This window comes from Mya arenaria, chromosome 12 (genome assembly GCF_026914265.1).
Source record: "Mya arenaria isolate MELC-2E11 chromosome 12, ASM2691426v1".
Lineage (NCBI taxonomy): Eukaryota > Metazoa > Mollusca > Bivalvia > Myida > Myidae > Mya > Mya arenaria.
This window is the reverse complement of record NC_069133.1, coordinates 21452566-21475068: the sequence shown is the minus strand read 5'-3', so window position 1 is coordinate 21475068 and position 22503 is coordinate 21452566. Positions and strand designations below refer to the sequence as shown.

Here is a 22503-nt window from a genome sequence, read left to right as displayed (position 1 = left end):
ATAAACGTCAATCGTTACTTTCTTGTTTGTATCATTTTCTAGGGTTCGAATACATGAAGTCATTGCTGGAAGATGACAATGTAGATTCGGATGAGGACAGGGTCAGAGGTCGAAAACTGATACGACTTTTTGGTCCAGAACTAGAGAAAAATATTAATCCAATAGAAATATTAAGCACCCTTGTTTCGAAAAGGGCTATAACAGAAGGCGACCGCGATGAAGTGCTTAATCTATGTCATACCAAAAATCGGTTGCATGGTATGATGTGCCTTCTGCACAAAATGCAATCTAAATTACGACCAAAGGAATGGTATTACGCGTTCCTTTGTGCACTGCGGGATAACGACTACCAATCGGAGTGTGATCGTTTAGAACCAGACTTTTTGACACACCCCAATGTGTTTGATCCGAAATATGTTTGTAAGAACTTAGACATTATATTAATAATATTCGTTTTGTGAAATACATAACAAACTTGACTCTTGAAATACTTTCAATCCACGCAAAACTAGAAGAGATTTTATGCGCAAAATATATAACTCTGGGTGAAATATAAAGTTTATTTTTGTACAAAATAAAAGCATGCTCCCAAACATGGTAGATTCTTATTGAAATATATAATAAATGATTTTCTTCACTAGAGTTATCCTTTTTAGCCATGTCTGCAAGCATATACCCTAATGAGGAACTTCTAGAGTTGAGGTTACAATTTTGGAGAAAGGAAATTGTACGATGTCTCGACAGTCCTACTATTGTATCACAACTGGCTGCTAAGGACGTTTTCGACGAAGGTACATATACATGTAAACTTGTAGCATGAATTGAAATATGTCTCTCTTGTTACAAATGTCTCATTATTGGTGAATTTTTGTGAAATTGATCTCAAGTTTTGTATTTTTATACTTTGAAATGATTTAAATTACCTTTTTGTAAAAAGGGATCACCTCTCGACGAAAATGGGTTTTAAGAACGGTAGAAAAATTTAAAAATGAATTCCTTTTCAGGCTTACTCTTCATTTATGTTTGTATTTTGATGTATTCGTGGGTTCAGCAAACGTTACATGGGAATAAAAAGTCGATTCAGTTCAAAAAGCAATTTCATCCAAACAGAGACTTTCATATTTCATGTGTAAAATATATTCAAGTGATCATGAAACTGATGTTATAAAGCAATCTGACACAAAACATCTTTAATATAAAGAAGAAATCAAAGGTCTGTTCTTGTTGATCCTAACGGAACAACATTCTGAGACAATCTTTGTACAATTAGTTTTTGCTGAACTCCCTAACATACCAAATCGTCGCAAAGGAAATATCAAAAACAAACAAAAAAGCCATGTTGCCATTTGTTACATTTAAACAGATTAAAATTTTTTGAAGTGGGCCCCTAAGTATAAAGTATCTTGCTAATTCAAGTCCGTGTCAAGGTATATATCATGAACCACTTTTGCTGCCATATTTTAACATAAATAAAGTATTTTAAACGCACTATGGAACGGCAGAATGGCACGTGACCGCAAAGCTGGTCGTATTTCCACCATCAAGCGGCTGATGTAAAAATTAAAGCTTTTTTGTACAGTCACGTGATATTTATATCCATACAGTATATAGTATTTTCAAACGAGTAAACGTAAAGTCATTAACATTTCCCAATGTTGAAATGTTTTGCTTTTCCCATCCACTTTTGTATTGTTGAACCGTTACACATTTCATCGGCAGATGAGAAGGCAAGATTACAAGAGATATATCGGAGTAAAACATCAACAGAAGCGGGCGAGGTTAATTTGGACTCATTTCTTAAAAGCTCTGCTCCAAATAAGTGGGTGTCCTTCCTAGATGCACTTGAAGAAGAAGGTTCGTTTATATGCGTTCTGCGTTCCATGTTTGCCTATTATTATTATTATTAGGTTAATGCATACTAAATTGTGTTGTTATATTATTTGAATGCATACCTGTGTACATGTATACTATAACCCTTCCACTTGTTAGACTATTACATATGCACCTGTTATAGACACTATTGCTAACACACGCATTTTACTACGATCCATTGTGCACTTTTTATGCCATTGCATTTGTACTTTTAATATGTTTATCACCTTAATCATGTATATGCGGAAAAAACCCCGTTTAAATCAATTTTAAATATGATAAACGACGTTTAGCTATAGACACTGATTGGTTGAAATAAACGAGAACCAGTCTTGAAAGGAATTAAATATGTCAGAAACCGATTTGACTAATCGGCGAGGTTAAATAGAAGAAATAAACGTCAATCGTTACTTTCTTGTTTGTATCATTTTCTAGGGTTCGAATACATGAAGTCATTGCTGGAAGATGACAATGTAGATTCGGATGAGGACAGGGTCAGAGGTCGAAAACTGATACGACTTTTTGGTCCAGAACTAGAGAAAAATATTAATCCAATAGAAATATTAAGCACCCTTGTTTCGAAAAGGGCTATAACAGAAGGCGACCGCGATGAAGTGCTTAATCTATGTCATACCAAAAATCGGTTGCATGGTATGATGTGCCTTCTGCACAAAATGCAATCTAAATTACGACCAAAGGAATGGTATTACGCGTTCCTTTGTGCACTGCGGGATAACGACTACCAATCGGAGTGTGATCGTTTAGAACCAGACTTTTTGAAACACCCCAATGTGTTTGATCCGAAATATGTTTGTAAGAACTTAGACATTATATTAATAATATTCGTTTTGTGAAATACATAACTATTCTTGACTCTTGAAATACTTTCAATCCACGCAAAACTAGAAGAGATTTTATGCGCAAAATATATCACTCTGGGTGAAATATAAAGTTTATTTTTGTACAAAATAAAAGCATGCTCCCAAACATGGTTCATTCTTATTGAAATATATAATAAATGATTTTCTTCACTAGAGTTATCCTTTTTAGCCATGTCTGCAAGCATATACCCTAATGAGGAACTTCTAGAGTTCAGGTTGCAATTTTGGAGAAAGGAAATTGTACGATGTCTCGACAGTCCTACTATTGTATCACAACTGGCTGCTAAGGACGTTTTCGACGAAGGTACATATACATGTAAACTTGTAGCATGAATTGAAATATGTCTCTCTTGTTACAAATGTCTCATTATTGGTGAATTTTTGTGAAATTGATCTCAAGTTTTGTATTTTTATACTTTGAAATGATTTAAATTACCTTTTTGTAAAAAGGGATCACCTCTCGACGAAAATGGGTTTTAAGAACGGTAGAAAAATTTAAAAATGAATTCCTTTTCAGGCTTACTCTTCATTTATGTTTGTATTTTGATGTATTCGTGGGTTCAGCAAACGTTACATGGGAATAAAAAGTCGATTCAGTTCAAAAAGCAATTTCATCCAAACAGAGACTTTCATATTTCATGTGTAAAATATATTCAAGTGATTATGAAACTGATGTTATAAAGCAATCTGACACAAAACATCTTTCATATAAAGAAAAAATCAAAGGTCTGTTCTTGTTGATCCTAACGGAACGACATTCTGAGACAATCTTTGTACAATTAGTTTTTGCTGAACTCCCTAACATACCAAATCGTCGCAAAGGAAATATCAAAAACAAACAAAAAGCCATGTTGCCATTTGTTACATTTAAACAGATTAAAATTTATTGAAGTGGGCCCCTGAGTATAAAGTATCTTGCTAATTCAAGTCCGTGTCAAGGTATATATCATGAACCACTTTTGCTGCCATATTTTAACATAAATAAAGTATTTTAAACGCACTATGGAACGGCAGAATGTCAAGTGACCGCAAAGCTGGTCGTATTTCCACCATCAAGCGGCTGATGTACAAATTAAAGCTTTTTTGTACAGTCACGTGATATTTATATCCATACAGTATATAGTATTTTCAAACGAGTAAACGTAAAGTCACTAACATTTCCCAAAGTTGAAATGTTTTGCTTTTCCCATCCACTTTTGTATTGTTGAGCCGTAATACATTTCATCTACAGATGAAAAGGCAAGATTACAAGAGATATATCGGAGTAAAACATCAACAGAAGCGGGCGAGGTTAATTTGGACTTATTTCTTAAAAGCTCTGCTCCAAATAAGTGGGTGTCCCTGCTAAATGCACTTGAAGAAGAAGGTTCGTTTATATGTGTTTTGCGTTCAATGTTAGCCTTTCATTATTAGGTTATATGCATACTAAATTGTGTTGTTATTTTATTTGAATATGTACTTGTGTATATGTGTACTATAACCCTTCCACTTGTTAGATTATTACAGTCATATGAATTTGTTATAGATATTGTTTATGCACGCATTTTACTATGATCCATTGTGCACTTTTTATACCATTGCATTTGCACTTTTAATACATATCATTATATATATGGGAAACAAAAATGGTCCAATCGAACTTAGATATGATAAACAACGTTTAGCCATAGACACTGATTGATTGAAATTAACGAGAACCAGTCTCGTAAGGAGTTTAATATGTCAGAAACCGATTTGTCTAATCGGCGAAGATAAATAGAAGAAAAAAACACGTCAATCGTTACCATCTAGTTTGTATCATTTCTAGGGCTGGTTTACGTGAAGTCATTGCTGGAAGATGACAATGTAGATTCGGCAGAGGACCGGGTCAGAGGTCGAAAACTGATACAACTCTTTGGTCCAGAACTAGAGAAAACTATTAATCCAATAGACATATTAAGCAGCCTTGTTTTGAAGAAGGCTATAACAGAAGACGACCGCGATGAAGTGATGAATCTATGTATTAACAAAAATCGGTTGCATGGTGTAATGTGCCTCCTACACTGAATGCAATCTCAATTACGGCCGAAGGAATGGTATTACGCGTTCCTTTGTGCGCTTTGGGAGCACGACTACAACTCGGAGTGTGAACGTTTAGAACCGGATTTTTTGGAAAACTCCCATTTGTTTGATCCGAAATATGTTTGTAAGAACTTAAATTAATAGTATCCTTTTGGTGAAATACATACATGTGCTTGACTCTTGAAATATTTTTCATCGACGCTTTACTAGGAGAAATATATGCGCAAAATATATCACTCTGGGAGCTATCTGTGAAGAGTATGAAACACAAGGCAATACCTGTAGATATATTACAATTAAAAAGAGCAATGATTTTATAAATGGGTCGAATTCGTACGTATTCGATAGCTATTTAGTGAGGAAATGACATTCTTTGAAGTTCGCATACCTTTTATAAAATGTTTAGAACGTATTATATTGTTCTTTCAAGGTGAAAAATCAACCGACTGGATAAAAGAAGAGAACATTGGTAAATGTTTTATTCATTTTATATATTTTTAGAGCGTATGAATTTGAGTAATTGGCTATTTACGGTTCTCTTTCTTTTAATCACGTATGTTGTTTTAACAATCAGGAATTATTCAGTAAGGTATTGTAAACTTTTTTTCTTAAAAGTTTAATGTCATGATAATCGTCGATGTCTTCCCGGCTGTGTTTAGTTATCTTATTTTGATAGAATTAGGTTATCTGATTCATCCACAAATCGAGTAATACAGAGTTTACATGAGCGCTTCAACGCCAGTGTATCCCCAAAACCAAGGAAGAAGTAACCTTTACTTTTAACTTATTATGTTCCTACATCAAATATAGTGGATCTTACTTGAAAAGAAGAGTTACATGAGCGCTTCAACGCGAGTGTATACCCAATACCAAGGAGGAAGTAACCTTTACTTTAACTTATCATGTTCTTACATCAAATATAGCGGATCTTACTTGAAGAGAATCTTTAACAACCTGATATAATAAACTCACTTATTTTATTTGGTTGCAACATTGCAACACGAGGGTATAAACGTTACCACAACGGTATTAAGTGACGTTAAAGTGGTGTACCATATTGTCAGGGACACACTGGACGAAAACAAAGAACACGCTCTAAAACAAAGTATATTTTTAAACTATAAAATAAATTATTTTTTTTCACGTTAGAGTTATCCTTTTCAGCAATGTCTGCAAGAATATACATGTACCCTTATAAGAAACAGCTAGAGTCGAGGTTGCAATATTGGAGAAATGAAATTGTACGATGTCTTGACAAGCCTACTATTGCATCACAATTGGCTGCTAGGGACGTTTTCAACAAAGGTATATGTACATGTAAACTTGTAGCATGAATTGAAATATGTCTCTCTTGTTACAAATTTCTCATTATCGGTGCTTATTTTGTGTAATTGATGTATTATCTCAAGTTTTGTATTTTAATACATTGGAATGGCTTCTTTGTAAGAAGGGATCACCTCTCGACGAAAATGGGCTTTAAGAACCGTAGAAAAAAATCAAAAATGAATTCCCTTTAAGGCTTACCCTTCATTTTTTTTAGATTTGATGTATTCAGCAAACGTTACATAGGAATAAAAAGTAGATTTGAATTAGTTCAATTTCTTTTTCATCCAAACAGAGACTTTCATGTTTCATGTGAAAATTGTTTTTCAAGTAACCATGAAACGGATATTAAAAGGAGTCTGACACAAGACATCTTTAATATAAAAAAGAAATCAAAAGGTATTTTTGTTGATGCTAACGGAACAACATTCTGTTACCACTTTTGTTTAATTTGCTTTGCTAAACTCCCTAACATAACAAATCGTAGCAAAGGACATATCAAAAACAAACAAATAAGCCATGTTGTCATTCGTTACATTTAAACAGGTTTAAGGTTATTGAAGTTACGATTAAGGTCCTTACAAGAAACGGGCCCCTGAGTATTAAGTATATTGCTAATTCAAGTTCAGTGTTAACGTATATCATTAAGCACTTTTAATGCTGATCGTATTTTCACCATCAGGCGGCAGATGCAACAATTAAGCTTCTTTATGCAGTCACGTGATATTTCTATTCATCCATAGTATTTTCAAACGAGTCAATGTAAAGTCATTAACATTTTCCAAAGTTAAAATGTTTTGCTTTCCCCACCCACTTTTGTATTGTTGAGCCGTAATACATTTCATCTACAGATGAGAAGGCAAGGTTACAAGAGATATATCGGAGTAAAACATCAACAGAAGCAGGCGAGGCTGTTTTGGACTCATTTCTTAAAAGCTCTGCTCCAAATAAGTGGGTGTCCCTGCTAAATGCACTTGAAGAAGAAGGTTCGTTTATATGTGTTTTGCGTTCAATGTTAGCCTATCATTATTAGGTTATATGCATACTAAATTGTGTTGTTATTTTATTTGAATATGCACTTGTGTATATGTGTACTATAACCCTTCCACTTGTTAGACTATTACATATGAATTTGTTATAGATATTGTTTATGCACGCATTTTACTATGATCCATTGTGCACTTTTTATACCATTGCATTTGCACTTTTAATACTTTTTTTCGTACATATCACTATATATATGGGAAACAAAAATGGTCCAATCGAACTGTGATATGATTAACAACGTTTAGCCATAGACACTCACTGATTGATTGAAATTAACGAGAACCAGTCTGGTAAGGAGTTAAATATGTTAGAAACCGATTTGTCTAATCGGCGAAGATAAATAGAAGAAAAAAAACACGTCAATCGTTACCATCTAGTTTGTATCATTTCTAGGGCTGGTTTACGTGAAGTCATTGCTGGAAGATGACAATGTAGATTCGGCAGAGGACCGGGTCAGAGGTCGAAAACTGATACAACTCTTTGGTCCAGAACTAGAGAAAACTATTAATCCAATAGACATATTAAGCAGCCTTGTTTCGAAGAAGGCTATAACAGAAGACGACCGCGATGAAGTGATGAATCTATGTATTAACAAAAATCGGTTGCATGGTGTAATGTGCCTCCTACACTGAATGCAATCTCAATTACGGCCGAAGGAATGGTATTACGCGTTCCTTTGTGCGCTTTGGGAGCACGACTACAACTCGGAGTGTGAACGTTTAGAACCGGATTTTTTGGAAAACTCCCATTTGTTTGATCCGAAATATGTTTGTAAGAACTTAAATTAAAAGTATCCTTTTGGTGATATACATACATGTACTTGACTTTTGAAATATTTTTCGTCTACGCTTTACTAGGAGAAATATATGTGCAAAATATATCACTCGGGGAGCTATTTGTGAAGAGTATGAAACCCAAGGCAATACCTGTAGATATATAACAATTAAAAAGAGCAATGATTTTATAAATGGGTCGAATTCGTACGTATTAGATAGCTATTTAGTGAGGAAATGATATTCTTTGAAGTTCGCTTACTTTTTTGAAATGTTTAAACGAATGACCAACAAAGATAAGGGGGAAAGAGAGCTTTATTCAGACAAACTAACTAACAGCTCCACTACAAATATATATAAAGCGCGCATAATTAAAAGTAACATTAAACAAGTATTCAAAACATGTAAAAAGCGCGCACATACAAAACATGACATATTTAACACATAATGCAAAACGTGCAAATGACATTAGGATGAATATAAAAGGCATGCGCAATGTATAGCTAGCTGTACTATACTAATTATCTTAAGTCCACAAACAGGTATTTGAAATAACATATGAAAAGAAAGCCTCTCAGACCCTCTTACCGCTCTGAGGACAATTAGCCAAATAGACATCCGCAGGGAGGGAAATTCAAGTTGCTCAGCTGCTTGGCGCGCGAAGAATGTCCACGCCGGACAAGAGCGCTGATAAGCCCGCCAGAATCGCGTGATCCCCAGCAAGGGGTACCAAGCAGGGAGCGCTATTGGCACTTCGTTTAAATACAATTAACTCTTAATTACACTTAAGCGAATGACCAACAAAGATAAGGGGGAAAGAGAGCTTTATTCAGACAAACTAACAGCTCCACTACAAATATATATAAAGCGCGCATAATTAAAAGTAACATTAAACAAGTATTCAAAACATGTAAAAAGCGCGCACATACAAAATATGACATATTTAACACATAATGCAAAACGTGCAAATGACATTAGGATGAATATAAAAGGCATGCGCAATGTATAGCTAGCTGTACTATACTAATTATCGTAAGTCCCAAATCCATAAGTAGGGGTAGGTAGAGTACCAGAATTAGTTGCCAAGAAGCAGTACCGAGTGACCTATGTTTGATGCTCGGCATTTTGGATTGCACGTTGCATACTTTGAATAATGGTATATCGCGTTGTGACATCATTAGAGATGTAGTTTTGATAACAATGGGATCGCCAGTCGCCTAGCAATTTAATAGCATCTGGAGAAAGTCCTATTTTAAAACAGAAAGTAGCACCACCACGTCTAAATGCGTGACTAGCAATATCTGAGGTATCTATCCCTGCGAGTCGTAAGCATTCTTTAACACGGTCAATAAATTGTTCGCTTGTGAGGGGTCTAATTTGTCCATTATGCCTGTATACAAAGGCGGGTCCATCGATGTCAGATGTGATGACGTGCTGTGCCGCATTGAAGAGGGCCTGTACGGGGCATAACGGGTGACCTTTCAGGCGCGGTAGAGGTATATCAAAAGTTCGTGACCCAAATTGTATCGTCTTACTCAAGCGAATGTGTAGCAGGGCACCCCATCGATGGTATATTATATCACAGCATCTAAGATGTTTAATGGGGTCGAACGCCACCCCCCCTGGTAGTGAGCACATTGCTTTTACGTAATAATCCATAAAACATGCAGAGCACGGCAGCCCATACTGTCGAATCACGTGATTTTGATAAGTCGAGATGCGCTAGGATGTGATGTAACATGGCTGGAGTGATGGGCTTTTTACGGATCGTTGCATCGCCAAGATGTCGTCGGATACCTTGCAAGGTACAATTAAGTATAAAATTGTTTGACAATGGATTGGGTAAATTCCATTCAGCGTGTAATATACGAACAATGTTCAGATATTGTTTTATAGAATTAAACTTCAACGATTTTGAGAGAAACGCAGCATAACGGCACAATGTTTGTGTGGATGCAGGTATAGCAGGGTATCCGAACTGGGTGCAAAAGTTTATGTAAGAGTTTTTTTGTGACGTATACGTTCTTTTCGTATTATCCGAATACGCGTTGCTGTAGAAGAACTGCGAAGCTTTATCAAGCTCACCTTCCGTGATAAAGTTAGTAGTACCTGTAATGATAAAATTCGACTTTGGCCATGTTGTGATATAAACGTTGAACACCATTATGTTCATGCAAACGAGAAACATTGTCAGCCAAAATATTAAATCTCCCCGGATAGAACACAGCTTTTATTCGAAAGTTATAGTAAGCGCTCAACCAAAACACGCGCCGCAGAGACTCCATAACAGTGGGATGTTTAGAAGAGCCTTTATTAATTATTGCACATGCTGCAACGTTATCACAATGAATATACACTAATCTGTTTTTCCATAGATGAGACCATCTTCTGGCCGCTATTTCTAAGGATAAAACTTCCAGGTAATTTATAGCTAACAAGGCAGTCTTTGGTGCCCATGGCATGTAAATAAAATCTCCCTGATAAAAGGACCCACTTGCTGTCTTACAAGCATCGATACTAATTGACAAGGCCGATCTATCGTCAATAATCTTCATTGTTCCGTTGAACGCTTTCATAAACTCCAACCACCACAACATGTCTGATTTCATGTCCTGCGTAACTCGTCTTCGGTGCGAAGGATACTGAAGTTTATCTGCACTGTCTATAAGTCTCCGCATGTGAAATCTGCCACCATAAATACAAGATGATAACCAATTAAGTTTGCCGACCACTTGTTGAATACTGCGTTTAGTAACTTTCTTTGAACTTAACATAGTTTGTAACAACAGTTGTGTTTCATGAATTTTGGTCTCGGGTATGCGTATTGTCATGTTAACAGAGTCCAGCACAAGGCCAAGGAATGTGAGGTCCTGTGAAGGGCCTTCGATCTTGTTTTAATTAATTTGAAAACCTAATTCGCGCACTAAACGCATTAGTTCATGAAGGGCTTGCTGACATTCTTTGAAGGTATTTCCGACGATGAGAAAATCATCTAGGTAGACAATTAACGTTTGATATCCCCTTTGTTGCATGATCACACGCACTGCCTGAGTTATTCTATGAAATGTCATAGGAGATTTCGATGCACCGAAAGGTAATCTTGTGTCTACCATGTATGTAAAGTTCTTATCAGTACTAAACTTCCATTTTAGTCCAGTTGCTTTATAATTTGTTGGGTGAATTTTTACACTTCTATAAGCATTTTGCAAATCAAGTTTGGCCATATAGCAGTTTGGCGTTATTAATTTAATTGCGTCTTTGATAGATTGATATTTGAAATGTTCTGGGTGCGCGAAATCGTTAACGGCAAATCCTGGTGGCCGACTGCAAACATGAATTAATCTCACCTTTGATTGTTTCTTAGGAATTGTCCCTAATGCTGAAATGATGAACGGCTTTTCGTCGACAATGTTATAGTGCCCGTTTTCAAGTTCCGTCTTGATTTGGGTTTCCGTTTGCGCGCGCATTTTTATATAAGTGGCCGACGAATAATTTTCCATTTCAACACTATGCGACAATTCCTCCGTATTCACAATGTGAAATCCATGATTGATGCCCGACAGCAGAAATTCACAGTCAGGATAATCGGATTGCAGATTTCGTTTCCATGCGTCAAAAATTAATGACGTAGATCGGGTTGGTAGTTTTTTGTGCCGGAAGAATCCTTTCGCTCAACTTCCGGTGCGGTTGATTTGGCGTGTCTGTACCGGCATTTGGTGCCGAATGGACAAGTCCCTTTGACTTTAAAGATCCTGCAGTCCTCTTTTTGGTTCGGAGGAGCGGTAGGGATTGTCTTTGGGCGCCTTGGGATAAGGAGCTGCATTTCCATATGAGGGGAAAACGTACCCCATTTGAATTGGTGTTCCGCTTGCAGTTCGCGGTAGTGAAATTCTAATTAAGAACACTGTTCCACTCGTAGTTTGCAGAGAATTCGAATATCCGTGTTGAGTATGCGAGGTAAAACTCAATGTCCCCTCGTTCGATTTCCTTGGTGACTAGCAAATGATTTAGTAGGCGCATGTTGGCTGCACCCCACTCTTCAATCAAGATCCCAAGGTAAGGATGTTCATCCTCGGTTTTCAACACCAAGGTCTCCTCCGCATCGGACCGTAAAACGTACTCCTTGCGTCTGTTTTGGCGGCGTCGTTTTGATTTTTCTGATAGAAACTGTGTTATGTGAGCAGCTTTTCGCGACTGAGCCTTCAATGTTAGGATTGATCGCGGATCCATGAAAAGGATTTCCGCGTTCGTTTGGGGAGGGGCAGTCTCCAGTTGTGGAATGCCGGTAGCTAGTAAATTATCAAGTAACCTACCAGCGCTGTCTAGTGTGATCGCGTTGGACGTGCCTGCTGCTTCTGTAGCTTCTGTCTGAAGTTCGGGTTGACTGTTTTCACTTCTCCACAACTTTACCTCCTGAAGAAGGACTTTGATTGAGCCAAGTCGTAATCCTATGGTTTTTAAATCCGATTCACTAACAAGTGTCAATGCTTCTTTAGTTACCAACTCCTCTTGGCGTAAGATTTGCATCACTTTTCTCGATAGTTTAATGTCTGTGGCCCACGTATCAAAGTTAAACCCGCTTTGAGGAACGTTTTCTTCCTCCATTGTACACTTTATCTTCACTAACAATCACTTAAAATAGTCCTAAATAACCATAATCCATTACATACAAATTCAAGTTGCTCAGCTGCTTGGCGCGCGAAGAATGCCCACGTCGGACAAGAGCGCTGATAAGCCCGCCAGAATCGCGTGATCCCCAGCAAGGGGTACCAAGCAGGGAGCGCTATTGGCACTTCGTTTAAATACAATTAACTCTTAATTACACTTATAACGTATTATATTGTTCTTTCAAGGTGAAAAATCAACCGACTGGATAAAAGAACAGAACATTAGTAAATGTTTTATTCATTTTATTTATATCTTTTTAGAGCGTATGAATTTGAGTTATTGGCTATTTACGGTTCTCTTTCTTTTAATCACGTATGTTGTTTTAACAAAGATTGTGGCCTTTCCGAAACGACACCACAATATGAAGAATCTCTAAAAGGAATACACGAGGCAAACCATCCATCGTCCAGTAGTACAGACAACTTTGCAACACTTAACAGAGAAGGTAAAGTTCCTTTCTTCCATGTTTATGTACCATGATATTCAATTAGAAACTTAACGAAACAGAGACAAAGAGGGGTCTCGGTATAGATACAAAGATTGAGACAAAGTCATATACTTATAATTAACTTCAGTGGGCGTTTGCTGATCTTATATCATTTTCTTTTTTGCAATATGTGTTGACATCAATGTTGTTTGAATGGTTCAAATATGTTGTACGCAATAACTACTCACCTCGCACTCTATAAATGAGAACAGTACGTAAATACTTCAGACCTTGCATTCTGGAATAAAGAACTATATATATAATTACTACAGACCTCGCACTCCAGAAATAAAAACTGTACGAATTACTATGGATCATGCACTCATAGAAAAATTGTGCGAATTACTACTGACCTTGCACTCTAGATATTAAAACTGTACCAATTACTACAGACCTCGCACTCTAGAAATCAGAAACTGTACGAATTACTACGGAACTCGCACTCAAGAAAGAAAAACTGTACGACTTTCAACGGACCTTGCACTAAAAATATACTGTTCGAATTACTACAGACCTTGTTCTCAACATATAAAGAACTGTACAAATTACTACAGACCTCGCACTAAAAGAACCTGTACGAATAACTACTTTAGACCTCGCACTCGAGAAATAAGAACTGAACATAATCACTTCATACATCGCATTCTAGAAATAATACTTGTAAAATGATACTACATTCTTCATACTCTACAAATGAGAGTTGTATGTACTAACTACAATCGTTTGATTCGGCATACAAATTAATATAATAGTTTTATCAATTTAGATCAAGATCCAGTAAAAAAGATGATGCTGTACAGTCGGATGAGGATGATCTTGATTCTGATTCAGAATACAAAGAAGATATTCAGAGTAAGTGTAAATATTGTGTATCTCCTAAGAAATGTCTATTCTTAGAATTCTGCTAATATTATAATGAATCAATAGAAAATATTAACAAAAAACTTGATGAATTACAGTAACATATATAAATAACGTATTCGATGATTTATATAGAGAACAATCAATTTCTCTACTCGTTACACAAAATTCATATTTAATTGAAAGCTAAATGAAACAAATACTTTTTGTAATTTATAGTAAGGAAAACTGTTTTTTTAAATGTCTGTATACAAAAGAAAGAACGGGTAAGAGTGGTTTAGATTTCCGCATCTTATCTAAAAAGTTGTGGATTAGGTCTTCACTAGGGGTACTTCCTAAAATGGACATCAGTGCTCGTTTCCACCCAGAAAACGGGATTGGTAGTAAGCTACCACCTTTGTAACAATCGATCGCAACGTAATTAGTATAAACTGATGGATCTTTTACATTGCAGATCCAAACCTTTGTCTGAGGGACTACCAGTACGAGCTATCTGAGCGTGCGATTCAGGGAGAAAACACCATAATATGTGCTGAAACAGGCACTGGCAAAACTTGGGTTGCCTTGCATATCGTCTCAAAACACCTTAGTAAAGGGACGAAAGGTATTCCTCTACGTCTTTCGTTTTCGCTAATTAATCAGCTACCTCAATAACTGCTATTCCATCAATTCGATTTTGCTTTACTTGGGCCCCTTTATGTTCATGAATATATATTTGGACAGTTCTTATAAAAGAGTCTCTGCGTCATTCACATGTTTAAGTGTTACTTCAGAATCCCGGAAAGTGGTAGTTATGGCTCGGACTGGAATCTTAATTCGACAGCAAGCAGCTAGATTTAAGAAGATTCTTCAAACATATAACGTATTTCTTCATTCATGAATTTACTTGAAATTCAAATCTTATTGTTCCGAATACGTTCGACTGATCAAACAATATGTTTGTCGAGATATTTCATATTCTAAGGTATTCAAAGCCTTTCTGGTGGCCAACTTTAGAGGATATATTTTCAGACCAAATTTATATCTGGAGGAGGGGACGAATCAATGATGCTTCACGTGTTCTTGAAAGATTCGGATATTCTTTGTTTCACTCCCCAGTTACTAGTTAACAATTTAGAAAACGGAAACATTCCTAGCCTTTCTGCTTTTTCCTTGTTGATATTTGACGAATGTCACCATACAAAGGGTTCAGGAGCGTACGGAAATCATGCAAGAAGGTATCTTACAGAGAAATTAGACAAGGTTACCGGACTTCCGCAGGTAATGCTCGTTTTTCATATAACAATTTGTATTTGTCGGAAATTGTTTCATGGATTGATAATATACACTGGTAAGCTCTCAGCCAATTGAGTATTTCGATGTCATACAGAGTCAAATTCATATTTTGTTGCAGACAGTATAAACTTTCTTCTGAAAAAACATTTTTTTTTTCAAAAAAGATATTATTTGTTTTAGAATTTCTAATGTTAACATACACATAGAGAGTGGCTATGCTCTGCTTTCTATCTTTTAAACGTCTTCTTTGCCTTTAATTGGGTATGCCATACCACGATTCCTGAATGAGAGTACATTAGTGTATGCTCTTTGACGACATATAGTCATATAAATTCTAATCGTACAAGAACAAGATGTGTAAAGTATAAGCAAATGAATCCTGTTTGCATCTTTAGGAAAATCTAGTATTAATATGAAAAACAACGGTAACAAGCTCAGTAGTCGAAAGTTTAAACATAATATCCGTTTAATGGCACAGGGTGAACAACAAAGAAATAGAACACAAAAAAAACAAACAAAAACAAACCAGAAACATGGAATAACAGCACATAACTCCACAAACAACACAGTACATAAATACAATATAAAAGAATTAGGTAAGTTTATAAAGGATTGGTAGGTACCTAATACATGTTATGTTTTTATTAGATTGTTGGTCTTACTGCGTCTATTGGAGTAGGAAACTCAAAGAATGAAACAGACGCTGTAGAATATATAACCAAAGTTTGTGCATCACTAGACGTCAAAAGGCTCTCAACTGTTGAACGATGCAGGACAAACTTTGAAAAGCACGTGAATACACCGAAAGAAGGTCTCGTGTGCAAATATCTCTTATTTCGATATAAGGGTATTTGTTTAATGTGTGTGCTGTCTTGTGACGTGTGCGTCTAGTTGAATATAAATATTGTTTTTTATCGTTGTCCGTCTTTAAGACAGGTTATTCGTGTTTATTCCAATACTTCTTCCTTTAGTTTCCATTGTTTTATAGTAATTCGTTTCTACATTTATGTCTATAAAATGTCTCCTAAAATGTAAATGATAAGCATATTTCGCTTGGTGTCGGAAGAGCAAATACTCATCTCATTTCAGAGATAATCAAGATGGCAGTTCGAGTCGATGATCCATGTAGAAACTTGCTACTAGAAAATATGATCAAAACAGAAGAAATACTGGACGGTAAGATCGTACTTTGAGTGCTTGAAGTTTTCATAGGAGTAGAATATGTTATACTTATTTTTATATTTACTTTTAGGTCGATTTTGGACCTAATCGTAAACTACAGTGAACTAGTTTTGATTTTATTTATATAAGTGACTGGAAAGCTTTGATAAATATACTAATCCTCACGTGATGTTTATATATTTTCACTTATACGACGAGCTTTAACCATATATATTTAATTGCTTTTGAGTAAAAAGTGTATTTTTTGTTTGATATCCAGTATTTTTCTTGTATCAATCCCAATTAATCGGTTTTGTGTTTGCTGTAGTTTTAATAGAATAACTTACTAAGGTCATGCACTCGATTTAAAAACGTAAACTCACACTTTCAAAGCGCTAAAATAATGCTTAAATTAAACGTCAGACAACAAATACAAAAAACGAAACAGACATCCAATCAACATAAGTCAGGTTTCGCGTAATATTTAGTTGAAAAAGGGGATTACAATTTCCGGTTAATGATCTTATTAAGAATCCTCGCGTTTGGAGTGAGAATCACGATCTGCATCCGTAAAGTACATTGCCATTGTTAATGTTTCAAATAAATGTCAAAGGATAAAGTAGTAAATTAAAACATGCTTTATTACATCATTAAGATGCCAGTTTTGCTTATTTATTCACCTATGAACATCAAGTGATCGTTCTAAGTTTTGATTCTGCATCAGTGAAATCTGCATTGGCATATATGCAATTATTTCATACCTTTCACTTTAAATGTCATAAATAAGCATGGTTTAATATTCAAGCAACTACTTGTTGTAATTTAACGGATTTGGGCGAATGTTTGCTTTTACCTTCTTAAAAGTAGGAGTTTCATTTCTTACTAAGTCTTTACAATCTATAATTGATTGGCATTTTATCCTCGACTCATTCGACTTGTTAATGTTTGGCTCTTTCTGGTGGTTGTCATGCAATGTTATTTTTATTTCTGCAGACATCTGTATCACAGTGTGTGAGCAAGATATAATGGATGTTCTTGACGAAAGGCCAAGGGAAAGAGGAACTTTGGCATACTACGCCTGGACAATCAACATAGAAAAAACAGCAAAACGATTTGTTCACGATCGCAACAGCCTTCGAGATATAACAACATGTACAACATATTTGAATGTACGCAACATATTTATTTACTATTTCTGGGGCCGTTTCATCAAGAATCATATACGTTATTTCCTAATTTTTCATTATTGGACTACTACTGCTGAAAATATGTTCGAGGTACAAGACCGCTCAAAGGTTTATTGATGAGACAGGCCCTCGTTTTATATTTGTGATACATACAATGCATACGTACACGTTGACATCAGTATATATATATTTGAATATCACTATGCCTGGATCTCTCGGTGGTTTTGTTGCTGATGCACTTGCCAAAGAACAGTCTAGGGCTCAGTCGGCTTAAAGGTCGCCTGAGCACAAAGTGCTCAGCGTGAGCTTTTGTGATTAAGTAATTATCACTCGTTCGTCGGCCCGTAGTTCCGTCCGTCAAATTTTCCCCTTCAAACCACTTCTCCTCCTTAACCACTATTTCAACCAAACTTCACAAGAATATCGGCTGGCCCTCTTCCAGATTCCTTCAAAAAAGGAGTTCCATGCAGAAGGCTTTTTTAAATCATCTTCTCAGAAACCGCTGTCCTAATTTCAACATTATTTTACAGAAATGCTCCTTTGGTGACCCTGTATCAATTTTCTTCACCCCATGATGATTCGTTAAAAAACATGGCCGCCAGTGGGCACGGCTTCTTTTCACTATATGTCTTTATGGAAATCTTTGAGAATCTTCTTCTCAAATTCCGCTGGCTTGATTTGAAAACAATTTGACAGAAATTATTTTAAGCTGACCCTTTATCACATCCCTTCACCTCATTGTGATTCGTTAAAAGCATGGACGCTAGGGGGCGGGGCTACTTTTCAATAAGTTCTATATTGAAAACGTTCTTTTCAGAAACAATTGGCCCGATTTCAAAATAATCTCACAGTAGTGTTCCTTAAGTGACTGTCTATCAAATACCTTCACATCATGTTGATTCATAAAAAACATGGTTGCCAGCGGCCTGGCTAGTTAGAAGTTTATAACTACATAGATGGATTTTTTAAAAAATATTTCCTTCAGAAACCATTGACCCGATTTCAAAATAATTTCACATAAATGTTCTGAAGGCGATCTTATATAAAACACATTAAATCCATTGTGATTCATGTGTGACTAGTGTGAGGGTTATTCGCCTCTAAACGAATTTATATATGTCCCCCCTCCCGTAAGCTCCCATTCCAGTAAACTCGTGTTCACTGTTTTAGTGTGTGTATGTGATCAGTTTGTGGTGTTTGTACATTTGTGCCTCCAGTTCAGTGTAATCCGGGCCCTTAATCTTTACCTCTAAACAGGGTTTGTTTTTGAATTAGCAACTATTGAGTTTATCCCTATAGTTTGCATAATTATATTAACCTTCTAGTGTAGAATTTACCTCTAACATGTTGTTTTCATTTAGGTTTACTGTTCTGCCTTGGAGGTTAATACGCTTTTGCAAATTCAAGATGTAAAGAAATACCTGGCAAAGGAGACAAAAACTGAAGCTGAAAGGAGATCGAAGTTTACAGACCAAGAAAAAGAATTGTTTGAAAACTTCAAAGGTATGAACATTTCTGCTATATTTTGCATGTTTCCTGCATATGTTTATATCCCCTTGTGACTGACTGATATAACGGTTAAATCATTTCTAGAACTGCAAAAGGATTTAACAAAGAAAAACAAAGACGTTGATATAGCCAATCCGAACGTAGAGATAATTTGTGACCAGCTTACAAAAATGTTCCTGGAGAAGGGTTCGGAGTCAAGAGCTATGGTCTTTGTAAAAGCAAGAGCAACATGCCTAGCACTTGGGGAGATTTTGGGCAAAAGATTAGTGTATAAAGCTCGATGTCTTGATGGACAAAAGCAAATTGGGTCAATGAAAGGTTTGAAATATTAGTATTCATATTATTGATATTTATTTGGAGTGTTATCTGTAAGGTTGAATATATGTCGTAAATTGACAAAAAATGATTGGTCGGATAAGAAGTTATAAGACATATAAAGATATGTTCGACAATTATTTCACAATATAAAAAAATTGAGAGTTGATAGTTGAACTACAGTCGAACTTTTATTGAAATAACACATTAAATGGGATTCGCATGCAATGAGGAACTAGCGGCTGAATCGAGTTGCATTTCTAACCTTTTAAAGTAAGAAAATGATTTACCAGGTATGAGTCAGGAAGAGCAAACAGAAGTCTTGCAGAGGTTCAAGGAGGGGCGCTTTAAGATAATTGTATGCACGTCTGTCGCAATTGAAGGAATAGACGTTCCAGATTGTAATATTGTCATCAATTACAATTTCTCCGGCGACGAAATCACAAAGATACAAATGAGAGGTACCCTTTTTTACATAAAGCTGAAGAGACACGGGACATGCATTTTCAATTTTAGAGTATCCATGTTTTGAATAAATATCAATCGATTAAATCACTTAGTATAATAATATTGGACCAAACCATCTCATGAGGACCACGGGCGTTACGCCCTTCTATAACAAGAAAGCCTGAAATATCTTATTAAAAGTCTAAATAAAATCATAAAAGCAACTAATCATATACATATATTGTCGATATCGTTGTAGGAAGAAGCCGAAGACATGATGCCTCTACAGTCACACTTGGAAATGAAATGTTAGTTGAAAAAGACATAGTGAATGTCTACAAAGCCAACTTAATGTACAAAGCTATGGACACTTTCAAGAAATTGGACGAGCATGAATTGGAACACAAACTAGACTTTTACCAAAAAGAGGAAGTACGGAAGCAGATAAACAAACAGGATTTGTTAGATGCAATGAAAAAATGTCAGTCCACAGATGATATGGAATTAATGTGTGTAAAGTGCTCTAAATACATTTGTCACATGTCTGGCGTACGAGCCCTACCAAACAATCAACACTTTGTCATTATTGAAGAATTTCCTGACAAAATTGATAGGAAAGCTAATCAAAAGCGAGAACGGTATGATGGAATCGTGAAAAAAGGGAAAATGTTCTGTAAGTCTTGCGGACAAGACTGGGGAATGATTGCTGACAGAAATGGGTATGACTTGTTTGTGCTGAAACTGGATAGCCTTCTGTTTAGACAGGAAGATATCGACAAAATCCAGGATTTCCAAAAGTGGCGTTTTGCTCCCAAATTTACTGAATGCACTTTGGAAGACATTCCCAAGCTGTTGGCATATCAAACCAGACAAAAATGAGTTTGCGCGTGGAACTGATTTCTGTTTTATGAACTTAGCATGTAAGTAGCATGAAAAATGTAATTATCCGCAGCGATAGCATCAACATTGATGCTAATATAGATTTTTTTGCTTGTTTTCTGTTACTGCAAACGGTTTTGACACATTATTCAAATTTTAATTTGAACATGTAAGATTATTTTTATCATTATATAGAATGTGTGTACTGTCTATCTGTCTTATCGTTGTGTTGGTTTTGCAGTATTGCTTTATACAGTTTCTTCCCTTGGTTTTATTTATACTTTTGTTTGTATAATTATTGTTGAAGCAACATTGTTTTGAATTATTAAATTGTTCGTGTATTTTCGAAATGAAAATGTGGACAAATTCTTTTTAATGAAATGGATGAGTCGATTGTGTTGAAATTAGGCAATTAATGTTATGTGTTATTAAGGGTATTGATACTTTTCAGATAATATGTTTCTTTTTGTAAATAGATTATGTATATAAAAACTAAATATAAGCTTTTAACCCTTACTTTAAGCTTTTTGCTTAATGCGGTTCTAGTAATTTGAAAATTGTTGTAAAAAGAACGACTTAGTAGTTATTGCCTGTATTTGTAATTAGGAAGAAAGCTTTTCAAGAGTTATCATTTTACCTTAATCTAAATGATAATTTGTGACTTTATCAATGTTATTACTTTGAGTCATGCTACTTTTGTATCAGTGTTGAATCGTAGATGAAAATTATGTTATATAATACAAATTTCAATACATCGTGTTAAGGGTAGTATTGAAATGTATGATTTGCTCTGTTGTACGATTCAGTGACCTTACAAAATAAACTGATTGTTTGTTAGTTTGATACTAGAAATATGTTTACTTTACATTAAAATAAACGGTTTCATTATCTAGGAATATCTAGCATTTTGAAATGTCGGTTTAATAACATTATCGTATGTACACCATTTCGAAGCTATGCTAAAATCTCTAAGATCATAGCATTTTCTCTGGGATATTTCGATAATCGGTGTATGAACGGATACCATGCGTACTTTAAAGGTGCAACATGACTATATAAACCTCCAGGTGGCGCTGGGGCACTCTTTTGTTTAATTTATAGTTTATATATATAATTTAATATCTATCAATAAATTTCGGATATGCTTAAAATATGTGGAATAACAACTTATCACGGTTTGCTTACTTTTATAAGGTATGGTGTCTGCAACAAGAAAGCTGCTAGGAATGTAAACACTAGCACGTGGAAACAGAGCGTTCATAATCCCCAGTACACCAATAAGCCACTCCCCCAGCTAATTCAAATTATCAATCTGCCAGTTGGATTTTTTTCTCAAAGTTATGTTTCTAAAGGTGTTTCAAGAACAAATTAAGGATTTTTTATTTGTGTAATCTTTATTACATGCCTGCAAAGTTTCATGTCTAAACTATTTGTAGGTATTTTATTGCAAAATGCTTCCCTGATATGAAACATGCATAAAAATATACAAAAGCCTGCCCCGGCGCCACTGTTGCCCCTTTAACAAGCCAATTTCCTGCATATCCCCGATAATGACATCAATCACACATTTCATGTCTTATTATTACACCAGTAGTCCATTAGTTCTTTTCAGTATTTATGTGAAAAACTGGCACTGGGTAAACGCCAAAGGCATATAACATAAAAACAAAATTTACAAACGAAAAACATGGAACCCCCCCCCCCCCCCACAAAACCCCACAAACAGCACATTGCATACATACTATATATATAAAATA

The 22503-nt window shown here is 35.6% G+C and overlaps 1 pseudogene; it reads left to right on the top strand.

Moving 5' to 3' along the window:
- The first annotated feature begins 681 nt into the window (after positions 1–681).
- On the top strand, positions 682–21439 carry LOC128210542 (antiviral innate immune response receptor RIG-I-like; annotated as a pseudogene).
- Positions 21440–22503: the final 1064 nt, after the last annotated feature.